The sequence below is a fragment of the Perna viridis genome, chromosome 10 (genome assembly GCF_037379345.1).
Source record: "Perna viridis isolate PV_CMFRI_1.1 ecotype Kerala chromosome 10, ASM3737934v1, whole genome shotgun sequence".
NCBI classification, from domain to species: Eukaryota; Metazoa; Mollusca; class Bivalvia; order Mytilida; family Mytilidae; genus Perna; species Perna viridis.
In genome coordinates this window covers 29380663-29397862 of record NC_142454.1, presented here as the reverse complement: position 1 = coordinate 29397862, position 17200 = coordinate 29380663, and the positions used below count along the sequence as shown (strand labels likewise).

The 17200-nt window shown below is 31.5% G+C and overlaps 1 long non-coding RNA gene across 6 annotated transcripts in view; it reads left to right on the top strand.

Moving 5' to 3' along the window:
* The window catches only part of LOC148605288 (uncharacterized), a 43546-nt gene extending 27678 nt beyond the window's left edge, over positions 1 to 15868 (top strand). For all 6 annotated transcript variants that reach the window (XR_015916065.1, XR_015916060.1, XR_015916063.1 and 3 more), the window contains one exon: positions 15177 to 15868. This is a non-coding gene — a long non-coding RNA (uncharacterized LOC148605288). The remainder of the gene's footprint in view (positions 1 to 15176) is intronic.
* Positions 15869 to 17200: the final 1332 nt, after the last annotated feature.

The window sequence follows — 17200 nt, the reverse complement described above, 5'->3', positions numbered from 1 at the left end:
GTTTTCTTTATTAACTGCAAGGATTGGAGAGAATGTAGTTTCAAAGAAAGTGTCGAAATCAATTGAAAAAGTGAGATAGCAATAATTTGAGCAAAACTGTGTTGCATTGTTAGGGAAACTTAAAACAGTATTCTGTGCCATCAATTGTCGATTTAAAGCACGCTTAATACAATTTGACATACATATGATATACATTACGTTACAAATATCACAGTGGGATAAAATTTACTCCGTGTCACCCATATCATAGGATCTGCCTGATTTTTACTTGGACAGCCTTTTAAATTGCATTTACTGAACAACAAATAAAAAATTGGGTTAAAGTATTGTGAGATTGTTTAAATACATTTGCCTAGTAAGTAGCCGAATGTGTTTTTTTAAGTATTGATTTTAAAGATCGCCAGAGTAATCAAGGGAACCAGTGTTATAGCGGTATTCAAAAGAACGCAATCCAGGGACAAAACCACGAAAAGTAATTCATTTATTTTGACACAACTATACCTTTACATATTATATCAATCAAGTTAAAGTTCTTTTTAATTTTATTTTAAATTATAATGTTAAAGTTATTGAAGTTCTGTGTATACATGCAGTTACATGTTTGTAAGATAGGTAGATATATTTGTTGAACCATCGGGTTATCTATTCCGATATAAAATTTATTAAAGGTATGTGAATATACTCGATAATTAGATTACAAGCTGTTGTATTCCGTTTACGTTAGCTAGTTTAATTCTAAATTGGTGGAATGGTAAAAGGTAAATATAATTTATATATGAAAAAAATTCAGCTATGTGAAGTTGATTACTTATTCGACATTCGTTTGATATTTGTTTCATATTCATTTGATACTAATTTGACATTCGTTTGACTTTCATTTGACATTCATTCGACATTCGTCTAACATTCATTTGATATTCGTTTAATTTTCATTAACGTCCAATTTGATATAAAACGTGACTTGATAATTAAAAGGGTTGGCGGTCGGACCGTTTTGACATACAATATGTATATTTGCAACGTCTTTTGGCCCCCGTAACCGGAATCAGTTACTATACAGGGGTTGAAGTACTGTAATATGACAATAATTTACATCAAATCGATGCTCGATTCCTAGAAATTGAAATATTTCACCTGGCAGTCGGAGCCGTTTTAACATAAAACCTGTAAACTTATATTTGCAACGCATTTCGCCCCCACTAACCGGGAGGGTATCAAGCAGTTGCTATACAGGGATCGTAGGACTTAAACAGGACAACAGTCGACAGCCAATCGATACTTGATTCATAGACTGAAATCCCTCACCGGCCTCAAAGTTGGCTGTCAGGGCACTTTTACATAAAACCTGTTTCGTTATATCTTCAAGGACTTTTGCCCCCCCCCTTAACCGGAAGTGTACCAAGTAGTCCTTATACAGGGATTGTACTACTTGAATAGGACAACAATTGACAGTCAATCGATACTCGATTCCTAGACTGAAATTCCTCACTGGCGCTCAAAAATTGGCGGTAGGGACCGTTTTGACATAAAATCTGTAAATTTAAATTTGCAACGCATTTCACCTCCATCAACCGGAAGTGTATCAAGTAGCAACAATGGAGGGATTTTAGTACTCCAATAGGGCAACAATCGACAGCCAATCGATACTCGATTCCTACGGATTGAAGTCGCTGACTGGGGCTCAAACGTTGGCGAGCGGGACGATTTTTACTAAAAACTTGTCCACATTCACATTAACTTTCTGTCAATTTCGCAAATTTCTGCGACAAGGCAAAACAATGCTGTCGTTAAACTTTTAAAATTAGTTCGACAACCGGAGGCAATGCTTTTGAATTAAGTTCCCATTGTCTTTAGATTTCCGAGTTCCGAGCACCAAAAGTTTTGAAATCCTGCTACTCTTTAGGATGAAATAGCTTAAAACTTATATTTATCGATTAATCTTACATTAAATCTAACTATGAAATGAAGTACAGTTTGAATGTGTTTGTTTTTATTGCAAAAAAGCACTGCAACAATCACGATGGAAAATAGGCAAACAAAGTAAACACGGATTTTTGTTGAATTTGTATGAAATGTGACTTTTGCCTCAAATCATAAAAAACAGAGGTGTAATATTGTGATTAAGGAAAATACATTTAAGTGCTAGAGCAATCACCGGAAATTGCACATTTTTAATACATATACATGTTCATGTACGGTGACTTATGTGGTTCTTATTTTATTATTGATATGGGATTTTCATCTTTAACATACAGTCTTGATGATACTGAGCGTATCAAAACTACTTTCACGACTTTTATTTGATGCGGAGGAATATATTAATAACTATTACAATTATAGAAACGTACAAGTATTTGATCAAGTTAACTATGTTCTTTTCACAAAACATCACGTGTACAGAAAGTGTATGTTACCTAACCTCTTACATGTATGTACATACACAAATGTTTCAATTTCTTGTGCAAAGCCTCACGTAATTATTCAGAGAGTTCCGCCGCAATAGATTTTCCTCAGCCTATTATTTTCTATTTATTTTTTTTGTTTAGTTCTATATTGTTTCATTACTCGTGCAAAGTGTTTCTTACTTATTCAGAGAGTTTCGCCGCAACATTCTTATTATTTGTTCTAGATAGATTCGTTTGGTCATGCAAAGCCTTTATTAAAGATCCAGTGAGTTCCGCTACAATGATTTTTTTCCGGTCCGTTATTTTTGTTTATTTATTCATTTTTTGTTGTTTTTTGTTGTTTTTTTTTTTGTTTTTGTTTTTGTTTTTTCCTTTTCTTGTTTTTTATTGTTTGTTTGTTTGTTTGTTTTTTTTTTTGTTTTGTTTTGTTTTTTGTTCTAGATAGTTCTATTTGGTGTTCAAAGCCTTGTTTACCTGTTCAGAGGGTTTCCCCGCTATAGATTTTCCCCTGCCTCTTATCTTTTTGTTGTTCTAGATAGTTCCATTTGTTCGTGGATAGTTTTTAAAAGGGTTCCGTCGCAATAGTTTTTCCTCTTCAAATAGAACGTTTACACTATAGACTTCTCTTAACCATCTAAATCATTCAATTAATTATCTATTATTATTTTCTTTGTGCTTATTTTCAAAATCGGATATATGCATATTTAAGTATACATTGAAATGAATATGGACTAAAATTTATGTGATGTTTCTGACAAAATTTGATGATTAGTTATGGGATTTGAAACTGTAAGATATAAACAGGTCAAACTACTAATGACATGACGAACGAGAAAAACGAAAATAATATGATTACTTTAAAAAAAAAAACTCTTTTGTAGGAATGTTGATTTTCGTAGCCTGTTCAACTCAAAAAGAGTTCCTTAATATTTATATTGTCGATTTAAATAGATATAACTACAAATATCTTTTTAAAACCTCAGTGTTGATTTTATTATTGGTCAGATACTTAAACATTTCGATAAAATGGTGATGAATTAGAAAAGATCATTATAATTGTTTTTATTATTATTTAACTATCCAATCCATTGTCACGCTGAATACAAGTCATTACAAAAGCCATGTACTTTGTACATGTAACATAAAACACTCTGGTCCTCTATTAAATGCAGGTTATTCTTAGTCCAGAATAACGATTCCAACACAGAAACTTCAAACCGATATATACTTATGATAAACCTGGTACTAGTATTTTCTTTTCTTTTTGAGAATCCAGAATCGTTTACTCCACCGATGTTATTGTTTGTACTTAATTTTATGTATTTGGTAACGCTCAAGAAACGTTGTTAAAAGTTTAGGATTTTTTAATGAGTTTGAATTTGTACTTAGTACCGAAGATAGCTTACATCGTTGCAAAGATAAAAACACCCGAAAAATTCATCCAATTTAATGACATTTTATTAAGACCTTTCACACACAAGGGAGGACAGTATTGCGATAGTTTCCTCTCGTAAATTCGTAAAATGATTTCTATCTATGATAATAATAATCTATGGTTGTATTACATTTCCGACAATCATTTAAACTCTAAAAGTAGGTTTGTTTTAAAAAGTGATACAAAATTCTTTCATGTCTTTGACGAGAAAATTATAACGATATTTTAAAAATCCAATGTGTTAACTCAATTAATTTTACTACCTTTCCCAATTTAAAATAAGTTACTAATAATCATATTGTCGATTTAAATGTATACATTTACAGATATTGATTATTCTTTCAAAACTTCTGTATTGATTTGAGCATTAATCCTTCACTTAGAATTGTATTTCAATGTCTTAAAAATCAGAAAAACCAGGAGACTGCATCATCATATTTGCTTAGGTAATACTGGCTTATCAAATCTTTGCATTGATGTTTTTTAGGCAATTATATGAAAGCCTATGGCCAGCCAATAGTTGAAGGACAAACAAACGTTACATCGAACCGAATTTACATTTCATCACCCCATTATTATAAACAATCAACAAACTCACAATTTGTTTTAAATCAAACATCAACATTAAAAATATATACTCACTTTTACAAATGACAAAAAATAACTAAAAAAATCATCATACGACCTTCAGCTACAATGTAGAATATATTTACACTATACAATAATTCCATCGTGAATCATAATTAAAAAATGGCATGGAAAATGTAGACATAAAATCACACACACAATACTATGAGTTAGGCACAGACTACAACCGTGCATCGCACTTATACATTTTTCTTACATTTGGATATAGGATAGGTAAACGGTTGTCCTTTTTTTAAATTATAATAATTTAGCGTATCAGATCTGCATAATGTAAATAATTCTCTTTTTTTCTTCGGTTTTGAATTGCCCAATTCAAAGGTTATGCTAACTTTGAATTCACTTCCCTGACCAATTTCTGCGGGCCTGTCTGATAACTCTCCCGGTTTGAAATGTTACAAATTGATTAAAAGGGAGCAAAAAGACGACACTAAGTCGATTGAATAACATATAACAATGTTTTTAACATAATATAAAAACACAAAATTTGACTAACATGCAGTGATGTGTATTTTTCTTTCATATAACAAATGACTAGTATGGCACATTGAACACAAAGTGATAAAAATGGCTTGTTTCAACCCAGTACATATTTAGTCAAAATTGAAATAATTGAAAAACATAGAAACGGTGTTTTAAAGTTTCAAAAATTTGATTTACTTTATTACTTCTCGGAAGTATAGAAACTGGGACTTCATAAGACATTTTATGAAGAGATTGATAGAAACTCATATCAAAATATACCACAAACGCGATCAAGTGCCACATAGCATTTTGAATTTTAATTGGAATAATAATTATTACTTTATATCATCATGACACAGCTGCAAGCAAAAGTAATTTTACGCATTTCTGAGTTTAATCTCAGCAAGTCCTCTTCCTCCATGACGAAGAAATGACAAAAATTTTTCATTGGACATGATAAAATAAACGCAATATTTAACACTTTGTTCGCGTATTAAAAATTACACAAATATTTAACATAGGGTTGATATACCTATTAGAGACGTTTTCTTTTTGATGTTTGTCGCCTTGTTGAAAGATTTGGTGCTGCAATTACAAATGAGTGCTGAAATCTGTAAGAATCTGGCCAAATTGTAAAATAATGAATCATACTCAGAAAAAAACACACACACGATTATAGCAATGTTGGCACATAGGTCACATTCTATTGAGGACGAATTGACAGTTGCTTCGTCATAGAAAAAATGTGACAGAGAATGCAGAAAAGCGAATTCAAAATTATCATAGAACGATACAAATGTTGGGGACGATTGAGTTATCTCCAATTGATGATAAAATTTGAATGACTTTTAAAAAGAAATGAATGCCATTTTTGCATTTTAGGTCATATATTGAAAAATAGTTCATGGAAAAACTCGTGTGTTTAGTTTCCCACCATTATTTAGCCCTGCCTGATTCTTAGAGAAGACTCGTGTGTTTATTTCCCCACCATTATTCAGCTCTGCCTGACTCTTAAAGAGAACAAATATTTGAGCTTTTTTCTCTTTTTTTTTTTTTTTTTTTTTTTTTGGGTGGGGGGGAATAAAAAAGAGGTGTATATAACAGTAATCAGGGGCGGGTCCAGGATTTTAATTTTGTTGAAATATTCTTTTAGAGTGGGTGCAATGTACATATCTTTTGTGTGTTAAATTAGCGAGAAATTAAAGATTCAATCTAAAACCGCCTAAATCTACCCCTGATAACACAAGCTGTGCATATTCTGGGGGGAGCGCACGCCCGCCACGCCCCAGCCTGAATTCGCCCCTGGTAATATTATGTACACATGTAGTCGGATTGATATGTGAGAGATCAGGCACATTTACTGTATATTATTTCAGTTACCAATATTTCAATAACATACTTGTACACCAAATATTACGTCTGTGTCTTCAATGCTCTACATCAAAATATTAATCAAAATCTATAAATAATTCCCTACCTTATATAAACATGTAAAGTCATGCACATAGATTTATATATATGAAAGGATTACATGTTGGCATTTTAAGAAATTGCTAAATGGTCTGACCTATCTTAATTTGTGAAAAAAGATCAATAACGTGTTTCAATTGTAAAGATCATTCATACCTATATGTTATTATGTGCAATAAATAGTCTAAATCTAGTTTCCTCAATTAAAAGGAATATTAGAATATGATATTGTAGTTTAAATATTTAATTTAACACACCTCCTTCTATAGACATTGGTATTCATTTCAGTATTTTTCTACATAAATGATTTTATTATGTCTATTGACAAAATATATCTAAACTTAGTCACAAGATTTTTATAACACTTACCCCATGTAGGTTTATTTAAACTACCTAGAGATTATTTTACTTACATGTCTAATTAGGTTACAAGTTTTTATAGAAATCAGGCTCTTTGTGAATATCACCACTAATATATTCTAACATATGTTGTGAAGTGCATTGATACATGTATATACATGTACTACAAGGCCATTACATAACACATTGATGTATCATGAATTATATCTATTATATACCCTAAAATCCTATTAAGTGAATTACTCATATTTGTTCACCTTGTTCAACAAATCAACGAGTGGTCTAGGCAGGTGGTGTTGCCATAGATGTCACAGCGGTACGAGTTCGAGTCCCGTGGAGGGAACGACAAAACTTTGCTTCGCAAATTTGACAGTTCTAACATCGTTGGGAATTTTTCAGACCCTTATATATATAGAGAGAGATTCATTATGTAAAGGCTCTGCAGCATATGCATGTATCAATGCACTTCACAACATATGGCAGAAACATTATTGGTAATATTCACAAAGTGCCTGATTTCTATAAAAACTTGTAACCTAATTGGACATATATTTAATGATAATATTAATTTAGTTCAAATGAACTTTATATGTAGTACGTGTCATATCTTATCTAAAACTCTAGCAATTTAGTATAAATATATTTTATCTATAGGCATACCAAAATCGTTTATGTAGGGAAATACCGAAATCAATACCAATGTTTATACGTTGTAGATTTAGATGTTGACATTTAAGTCATAAGAAATCTGATCTTCCTTTCATTTGAGAAAAAGTGAAATTAGTTTATTTATTGCCACATAGGTGTGAATGGTCTTGACAATTTTAACAATTTTCTTTAAATGCCAACATGTAAATATTTCATATTATATATCTGTGTTCGTGACTCAACATCATAATACAAGTTAATACAAGATAATTATCTACATATTTTGATAAAACATTTGATAAAAAGTATTGAAGACAGAGGCATGATATTTGATGTTTACGTATACTATTGAAATATTGGCAACTGAAATAATATACAGTAAATGTGTCTGATATCTCACATATTAATCTCACTACATGTGTACATGTTATTAACAGGGGGATTCTTCAGGCGGGGGCGTGGAGGGCGTGCGCCCCTCCCCTACAATTTGCAAAGCATGGGTTGTCAGAGATATATTTTGACGGTTTTAGGCTGAATATTTCTCGCTAATTTTACCAATTTTATCAATCTGTCTACATGTGTACATATTATTACATGTTTATGCACAGATGTGATACATGCCCAGCATGACAATGCATACTGCACTACCTGTTGTGTTCTTAAACTTATACACTTTACAAAAGTAATCAAATAATTCATGTATGCTGCAAATACATTTGAAGCAAATCTAAATAGGTTTGACCACGCAATGCCTGATTACTACACTTACTTGTATTAAGTATACCACGGATGCCTGATTTGATCTAAACTTTGTCTGAAAAAATTACTCTGCAGCTGTGTCATAATTGTCAAAAGCACTGAACAAAATCAATAATTATACATGTTATAGGTAAAGAAAATCAAATCATTATCTGCTGAGCACATATATATTAATACAGTGATATCGGTAATAATATACTTTTAATATGTTTCTTTCAAAGCATACAAAATATTATTCTTATCTTAGATTACCAACATATGCATATCAAATTTTGATTGAATGCAAATATGAGTCGTATTACATTACCATAAGTTGGACTTTAAAACTGGACATGCTTGTGGTTGTTTGTGACTGACATTCTAGTACTCTATCCCTTTTAATATCTGTACCCACAAAGGATTTAGAAAATCATTTGGAGGATTCGCTGTCTATCTTTGCCTGTCTATTTGTTTTGACTTTAAGTGTCATATATATAATAATTCATCCAATGGAGCAGTGTAGCGAATAGAGTCGCCATATTCTGAGACGTTTGTATAATATTGATTTGTTGCGACATGCATCATTACATTGATCCTCTATCCTACATAATACAATCTAAATGAACTGTCCCGTACTACCCTACATTGTGTACTAAGTTACAGCCCTAGATTAATCCTACGAGGAGGAATGACCGGGCCAGCGAAAGCTCTATTTTTACATAGCCTAGCTGGCCGGGTGGTCTAGGGCGCTGAACTTTGTGCAGGCGGTGTTGCCATAGATGTCACAGCGGTACGAGTTCGAGTCCCGCGGAGGGAACGACATGTTCTAACATCGTTGGGAATTTTTCAGACCTTTCTATATCTATATCTATATATATATCTATAATAATGGATCTAATAGGGAGTAGCGAATCAAATGCCCTCATCCTTTGATCCCCACTTTGCTCAATTTCATTTCCAACTTAACTCCATAAATTTGAGGGCAACCTTGCTTCGTCCGTGATCTCATTAAACGATTGCAGATCTGCCTAAAAACCAGGTAGAAGCTTTTGATAAGTGATGCATGCATTTCTTAATCCAAAATACTGTATTTATTTAAAATTTCTTTTGAAGTATTAAAGTAAGTCTATACAATGTGGACAATATCAGATATACACATAAAGTTGTTTAAATATGCACCGTTTTATCTATTCGATGAAGTAGTATCATATTTACAGCTTGAAATAAATTATAAAAGGAAACCATGTACGTATTTATATCTAAGTAAATAAACACCCAGCGACCAATAACTATGAAATGAACTTTGGGCTATTTTATAAAATTGCAGGTTGAAATAATATATTTTATTAAAGAGAAACACGCCGGTAAGTTACACGTACGTTTAACTTCTTTTGCGTTGCTATTCTAAGTGTCTCAACTGTGTACTTGGTCATTCTTGGCTCTACGTGTGATTGTCTATTGTTCTATAAAGTTCTTGCTTTCATTAATTGACCATCTAATTTTGACATTCTACTTTCATATGCATTTAAAAAACACCAATACGACATCCAAAATTACAAGAGAAATAGACTAAATATAAATTTAATCAAATTTATGTTTTACCTGATATTTTCAAATTGTTATAGGATAAGAACCACCAAAATGTCCTTGAAATAAGTACTCGAAAATTCATTTTTAGTTCAATGTGTTTTTGAATCAACTTATGTTAACATTAACCTATTCGTCTAACGAAATTTGCGACCTTAAATATCGCAGCAAATTTATTCCTTAAAATATACCGAGATAATTGTCGTGAAGTGAAATAATCATCTATGGACATCGTATTATGTACACTGCTTCACATCCATAATGACTAGCGAGATATAGTAAAAACACAGATTTTCACATTTGTATGCACCAATTTATTTTTAGGCGTTAAAAAGTAACTTCAGCATTATTAACAATAATATATGCTTATTAAATATATGAAAACGCTCATCATGTTTGAACATATTTACATTGTAGCAGGAATTGAGAAGCGATCGACGCTCGCTCTTAAATTTATATAAATGCGCTTAATATATGTTTCATATTGATCACCTAAGAAACTGTCATCTCTTGAAACTTTGACACCTGGGAAACAGAACATTTGACTCATCGGATATTTTTCACAATAACTTCTTCACGTTGTGGTTAAACAAGGCATTGTTAGCCGAACCCAGAACTGTTTTTACCGATAAAATTACAAATACTTTTAAAAAATATTGTAAATGACATGAAACCATTTTATTCAAAAGAGAGCTTAGTCACTCACACGTGTCTTCCTTAAACTATGAACTTATTTGGAAAAAACCCTCTTCCTTCTTTTGAAACGATTAGTCGTATAATGATCTTATAATAAATGTTAAAGAGTAAAACCTCGATTATTAACGACAACGGATTCTTAGGAGTCTAAATGTAAATGCAGTACAATGACACAATCAGTAATCATGAATTGGTTTCCAAATGCAATACTTTTTTTTTACGATTTATTGGAGTTGAAATATATATATATATTCAATAAGAGCGTCTTTCTGTCTCCCTGACCTGCAATCTATTAAATCATACATATGAACGCAAAAATTAGTTGTTTTCTAAATCGACCGCCAAACAATTTGAGTTATAGACTAATCAACGGAACCAATATGACAGCGAAAATCAAAAGTAATCCAGGGAAAACGACCAGACTTTGGTGAGCGTTCAGCGTGCGTTTATGTATCGTGCGCCTCAAGGAGTGTAGGCATTGTGTATATGTCAAAGAGACCCCAACGGGATAAACATGTCAGCCGAAGGCCACCGATCGGTCTTCAAACCGAAAACACCCTTCAAACGATTGTGATGTAACCAGATGATGTGATTTTTAGCAGCAACATATTAGCTAATTATTTTGACAATTATCAAGAATAGCCTAAAGAGGTACATGATAGTTTCGTTGCAAGTTATTGCAAGTACTAGTGACAATTTGAACTGAAGTATTACCTTCATACAAACAATTTTCAGAAAATGGTACATGTAACACACAGCTATTGGTGTAGTTATTTGGGTGATCCTCTGTTTCCATAAACTATGAATTTATTGTAATTGTGTTGCTACATTATGTGTATAAATCGTCTTTGTTTCCTGGTGTCACGTTCATATAGAAACGCTTCGGTACTGATTACCGATATTCTTAAACAAAAACTGCTGTAGGAAGGGTGATTTTTTTTAAATGCAAGATAAGAAAAATCAACATTATAATCATTTTGAATTTCCTTGAAGTTTTTAAGTACCAACCTTACTTATCTCTTTTCATCTTGTGCATCTTTTCAAAATCGATTATTTATGCAGGACCTAATTGTTCTGCGTAAACAAATGGTGATCTCATGTCTTCGTGCAACATACGTAGAAGGGGACATGTTATATTAAAAAGTGTTACCTAGCCGCATAAACAAATTTATGTGTTCGCGGTATTAAAGTCAAATATCACTAACATTTTGTCTTATGTAAAGTGGGGAAAGGGTGATCCTAAGTCGTTCAAAAATACATTCCTTTAGTAGACTAAGATTTAAAGAAAGTAAGTTAATTGAAGTCTAAAGCTTAAGCAAAAACGCACAATAAAGGCACAAAAACAAATCGTAGAGAGTAAATATGCATAAAACGTCCTTACAAGAGGTTACTTTCTGATAAAAAATAAAAAGAATGCCTTTGTATTAACTAGTTTTTTGACAATTACATGCAGTTTATTAACTAAATCATTTTGACATTCATGTTCGTAAGTTTATTTTTGATAAGCATATATTGTAATGAATATTGACTTAAGTTTATGTAGCATTTCAGACAAAATTCGATGAAATTATGCGAATTAAAACCGAAAATAAATGCTTCAAGGCACTCACTAAAATCAGTTGTCCAAAACAATACAAAAACACAATTAAATTCTCCTACATAAAAGGTGGATCTACCGCTTTTATATCTCTCTTTGAATTCATCACCACTATATATATATATATATATATATATATATATATTCATTCGGAGAAGAATGTGTAAATGTCTTTATTAGCTCATTGAAAAAAATCATATAGTTCATTACAAAGCTCAGTTCGTTTAACAAAAACTGTGTACAATTTATTTCCGTTATCAAATCATTTTTTGTAGCAACGTAAATCATACTCAATTATGTACATGGTCATCTATTCAATAGAAACAGTCATAATATATAAATAAAACAAACAAGTAAATTTTAGTACGTAAAGAGTCATGTAATCAAGCCAAACAGTCATGCAAAATTAAGCAAACATAATAATGAAACTTTGTTCATACTTAGCAGGGAGTTATACTTATGGGATTTGAAATTGTAAGATCTTTACAGGTGGCGGGACACCAACTGACAAAAGTCAAACTACTAATGACATGACGAACGAGGAAAACGAAAATAATATGATTACTTTAACAAAAAATACTATTTTGTTGAAATGTTGATTTTCGTAGCTTGTTCAATTCAAAAACAGTTTCTTAATATTTATTTTGTCGATTAAAAATATAATTTTTGAAACCTCAGCATTGATCTTGTTATTGCTCAGATACTTAAACGTTTCGGTCGGTTGTTGCCACAATTTACGATAAAATCTAATAAAATGGTGATGAATAAGACAAGATCATTATAGTTTTCATTTTATCATTTAACTTTCCTATCCATTGTCAGTCTGAATAAAAGTCATTACAAAAGCCAGGTACTTTGTACATGTAACATAATAACTTTGGCCATCTATTAAATGCAATTAATACTAAGTCCAGAATAACGATTCTAACACAGAAACTTCAGGTACTAGTATTTTCGTCTTTTTTCTTCAATCCAGAATCGTTTACTCCACCGATGTCATTGTTTGTACTTAATTTTATGTAACGCTCAAGAAACGTCATTAAAAGTTTAGGATTTTATAAGTGTTTGAATTTATACTTAGTACCGAAGATAGCTTCGTTGCAAAGATAAAAACACCCGAAAAATTCATCCAATTTCATGACATTTTATTAAGACCTTTCACACACAAGGGAGGACAGTATTGCGATACTTTTCTCTCGTAACTTCGTTAAATGATTTCTTACTATGATAATAATAATCTATGGTTGTATTACAACAATCATTTAAACTTTAAAAGTAAGTTTGTTTTAACAAGTGATACAAAATTCTTTCATGTCTTTGACGAGAAAAATATAACGATATTTTAAAAATTCCTTGTGTTAACTCACTCAATTGATTTCACTACCTTCCCCAAATTAAAATAAGTTACTAATAATCATATTGTCGATTTAAATGTATACATTTACAGATATTGATTATTCTTTCAAAACTTCTGTATTGACTTGAGCACTAATCATTCACTTAGAATTGTATTTCAATGTATTAAAAATCAGAAAAACCAGGAGACTGCATCACCATATTTGCTTTAGTAATACTGGGCGATCAAATTTTTGCATTGATGTTGTTATGCAATTATATGAAAGCCTATGGTCAGCCAATAGTTGAAGGACAAACAAACGTTACATCGAACGATATTTATATTGCTTCACCCCGTTAGTATAAAAAAAATCAAACTCACAATTTGTTTTAAATCAAACATCAACAGCAAATTTTATACTCACTTTTACAAATGACAACAAAATTACTAGAAAAGCATTATACGACTCTCAGCTACAGTATACAATAATTCCAATAATATAAATAATAATTAAAAAATGTCATTGAACATTTAAACATAAACTCACACACAATACTATTGAGTTAGGCACAGACTACAACCGAGCATCGTACTTATACATTTTTCTTACGTTTAGAGATAGGATAGGAAAACGGTTGTCTAACTTTTTTTAAAATAATAATTTAGCGTACCAGATCTACATAATGTAAATATTTTTTCTTTCTTTCTTCGTTTTTGAATTGCCCATATCAAAGGGTACGCTCACTTTGAATTCACTTCCCTGACCAATTTCTGCGGGTCTGTCTGATAACTTTTCCGGCTTGACATATTAAAAATTGATTAAAGGGGAGTAAAAAGACGACACTAAGCCGATTTAATTACATAAAACAATGTTTTAACATAATATAAAAACACAAAATTTGACTAACATGCAGTGATGTGTATTTTTCTTTCATATAACAAATGACTAATATTGCACATTGACCACGAAGTGGTAAAAACGGCTTGTTTCAACCCAGTACATATTTAGTTGAAATCGAAATAATTCAAATACAACACCGAAACGGTTTTGTACAGTTTCAAATGTTAGATTTATTATATTACTTTTCGGCAGTATAACAACTGGGACTTGATTAAATATCTTATTAAAAGATTGATGGAAACCCATAACAAATTACACAACAAACGCGATAACCTCTCTGCAACATACTTGCAGCTCACATTTGTTGATAGTTTTACGATACTTCATACACTATGCGTTTTTGTTTTTCAGAACCGTAACAATTTATTTAGTTCCCGTATTATAAATTTTCCTGCTTCTTTCGTCAACACCGGACGTGGCATTTTTTTTTTTCAGATATACTCGGAAACTTTTTGTTGGAAAAGCAGAGAACATTTACATTACCCCAATAGTATATCATGTCCATGCGCCAAGTTTCGTGTAGTGAAGTCCGGGTTGTTCATTCACTTTTGTGTCTATGTACGCGTTAGTTTGGTTAGTTCATTTTCTCTGTTCTCTTTGTTTCGATCTTTCTCTGTCGTTTTCATTGGATAATATTTTTTGATCCAGGTTTGATCCAACGTTCTCTCGTTTTCCCTTTACGCTTCGTAGTTTTGTAAATGGTTAATCATCCTTATTTTAAGTAAGATTTTAACAAATATTTCCTTACATTCATAGTTACAATTCAAGCATCATTATCATCGCTAATTAAAAATATTATATACAATGATTGCCTAGGACCTAAAATGTCGTAACTACAACTGTATGTTAATATGCAAAAGTTATTACCATTTTTGTATAAGTTTTTTTTCCAGAAAGACAACACCTAAATTTAAAAAAAAATATAGCTTATTTCAACACAGCCTTGCGTAAGATGTAAGATACAATAGTTCTCCAACTTGGCGGAGGGTCATTAGAGAATTAGTAAATTTTACACATCGGATTTTAGATGCCCTGTTTTGCACTCGCACAGATACAAGATTCTAAAAGAACAGTGCCATATGAAAATCAAACATACACATGATGGTGGATAGGACATTATTATCTAATTTTCCTGTTTACATGTTTATATAAACAGGATCGAAATAATGGCAAAAAATGATTCGATATACCACAAGTTGAACAAGTTATAATCAATATAATGTGTAGTGCTTTCTTTTTGCAACTTATCGCTCTAATGAGGGTAGCTTTATCAAACACTAATTACCTCCGAGACATATAGAGCATTCTAAGTAATAAATATCTCTAAATTTCAGAAAACTTCGTATTTCAGAAAATAACTGCAATCATCACTCACAAAGAGGGAATCAATCCATATCAAGTGCCACATATAATTTTGACTTTTAACCGGAATATTATTTATTATTTTATATAATCTTGACAAAACTCCAAACAAAAATAATTCCACGCATTTCTAAATCTCAGCAAGCACTCTTCCTCCATGACGAAGAAATATGAGAAAAATATTTCATTGGACATGATAAAATAAATGTAATATTTAACACTTTGTTCGCGTATTAAAAATTACACAAATATTTGACATAGGGTTGATATACCTGTTGGACACGTTTTCTTGTTGTTGTTTTAAACAGCTTTACAACAACGTTGTTGAAGGATTTGGTGCTGCAATAGAAAAAAAAGTTTATTTGTATGCTAATAGTAATCTGTAAACCAAAATGATAAGTAAAAATGAAAAGCATCCAAATTTTATGCGTTAGTAGTAACACTACAAACCACAAAATCCTAATGCAATCAGGAAAAAATGAAAGATTATAGTGCAACCATAAAAAAAAAGAATAATTCAACAAAGGAAGCGGATACGAAAAAGAACCACATTAATTATAGAAAGGAAAAACATAATATCCAATAAATTTAAACCATTCAAGTATGAAAGGTACATGTAAGCTGTAAGTTTCCTGAATTGTTATTCTACAATTTGTACAGATTAATATCAAATTCAAATTCAAGTACCAATAGTATCTTTAAAAAAGATAGCCGTCGCAGTAAAATTTTACTTCTAATTTTCTTTCAAGAAAATAACACATGGCACGCAATTTCAAATTTTCGATAGAATTTTTTCGAACGCAATTTCAAATTTCCTTTACCGTTTTTTGAATGCCAATAAATTATCAGTATTTGGCCAATCGGGAAACAGAATAGCTATCAGGTGACTTGTGTTTCCATAGATGTGCGTCCTTAAGGTCAAAAGGTAAAAAGCGAAACTATACCGACTCCGTCAGAAACATTGCGCCCACATTAAACAGCCATTGATTTCAAATGAGTGCTGAAGTCCGTAAGAATCAGGCCAAATTGTAAAATAATGCAACATGCTCAGAAGACAAACACACGAATATAGAAATGTTGGCAAATAGGTCATATTCTATTGAAGACGAATTGACAGTTGCTTCGTCATAGAAGAAATGTGTCAAAGAATGCAGAAACGCGAGTTCAAAATTACAATCGAACGATACAAATGTTGGGGACGAATGAGTTATCCCCATTTGATGATGAACTTTGAATGAATTTTAAAAAGAAATGAATGCCATTTCTGCATTTTATGTCATATATTGAAACATAGTTCATGGAAGGACTCGTGTGTTTATTTTCCCACCATCATTTTTAAAAAGAAATGAATGCCATTTCTGCATTTTAGGTCATATATTGAAACATAGTTCATGGAAGGACTCGTGTGTTTATTTTCCCACCATTATTCAGCCCTGCCTAATTCCTAAAGAAAACAAATATTTGAGCTTCGTTCTGATTTTCGGTGGAAAAGCATAAACAAAGAGCATTAAAACATAACAAAATCGATGATTTTTTGAAACATTGTGTGCAAACC